Source organism: Galeopterus variegatus, unplaced genomic scaffold, assembly GCF_000696425.1.
Source record: "Galeopterus variegatus unplaced genomic scaffold, G_variegatus-3.0.2 Scaffold506, whole genome shotgun sequence".
Classification (NCBI taxonomy): Eukaryota; Metazoa; Chordata; class Mammalia; order Dermoptera; family Cynocephalidae; genus Galeopterus; species Galeopterus variegatus.
In genome coordinates, this window is record NW_007726617.1 from 558,916 (window position 1) to 560,648 (window position 1,733).

The following is a 1,733-nucleotide window of genomic DNA, read 5'->3' on the forward strand; positions in this document are numbered from 1 at the left end:
GAGAAAGAAGGAAGGAAAGAAAGACCACAGTGGTGTGTTGGACTTGCAGAGGGAAAGAACAGACCTATGGTTTCTAAGGAGGTGCGGAGGAGCGGGGGTGAGGAGAGGATGTGTGGAGGACACGGGGAATAATTGCAATTTGTAGTAGGGGGCATCCTGATAGTACTGATTTGATCATCACATCTTGGGGCACAGGTGCTGATGGTCAGCTCTGTGCCCCATGAATATGCACAATCAAAGAAAAATAAAAGAGAAGAGAATACCGTCCCAAAGGCAGCACCACCTGTGGCAGATTACATCCTGTCTCCATAAGTGTTTCTGGGAGGTTATCAGGTAATAAGTGTAAGAACAAACACTTTCTCTGGTCTCTGGGAGAATGTTCTAAGGCTAAACTGCTTTAGGTCTGGAAATGTTGATGTCAGAGACTTATTTTCTTTAGTCATTGGAACTCATTAAAATCAGTGCAGGCTTTTTGCTAAGTTCTTCTTGTTTCCTTATTCTTTGTTTCCTTGAACACGTCTGTCTCCACCCAGCTACACTGCACCAACCTCCGGGTGGATTCTGTAGGTTTGTTAACATCAGTAATTAGTAATACCGTTCTCTTAAAGTCACAGCCTGTTGCTGCAGAGCACACAGATTGCATTCCCACAGACAGAAATACAGAAGGAGAAAAAAAGGAAAAGGGGATGGGCAATGTTTTCTGGCTCGGTGCACTGGAAAAATATGGCTCCCAGAGTCTGTTGAATCTGAATTCAAATCCTGACTTCTGCCACTAATAGCTTTATCATCTTAGGAAATTAACCTTTTTGAGCCTCAATTTCTTTATCTGGAACATGGAGACATTAATACCCACTTTATAGAATCGATAACAGGGTTAAATCATACTAACATGTATAAAATGCCATGTGTAATAAATAGTAGGTGATCAGGCAATAAATCCATATATTCCCCTCACTTGCTGTTTTTAACTTACATACGTGCCTTATCTTGGGTACTGTGTCAATGCAGAGCATAAGACATCTTATATTCTGATATTAAATTCCTAAAACTACAATAAACATATTTTTTTCTCCTGTGAGTTGAGTTTTATATTCTTTCAACTGTTACTTATTTCCCGATGGATTTCTACCTCCTTGCGTGATTCCCCATCTCCTGTCTTTATGGTGTTAACCATGGGGAAGCAAACTCTTTGGAATACTAGCCTCTGGAGCCTCCAATAAGAACCCTAGACATGATGTCACAGCAAAACCATGCACTGGGCCAAGGGTTTTTGAATCATTCATTGTTTTGGAATTATCCTTCACAAGTATTAAATTAACTCAGTACAACTGCATGTCAGTATAAGACTGGTTCCTTAAAATAAGTGGTCTTGTTCCTTTAGAAATCCAAGCATTATGTATCCTAACAAAGATATTTACTTATCATAATTAATTATCATTCAGATATTCTTCAATCGTGCATTAAAAATCTACTAGGACAGTAGTTCAACTTTGTTGCACATTGGAATCTCTCAGCTATCTTTAAAAAATACAGGATTTTCTTTGCCACTTCTAGATATTGTGACTTAATTGGTACAGGGTCAGGATTTCCCCAAATTTCTCTAACATATAACAAAGTTTGGAAATTGATATTTGACATTAATATTCACCCAACAGCCATAATAAAAAAAAGATGTTTATATCTGTACATATGTGCTTATATTAATGTTACCCAGCTTGACTTTACTGATCAAT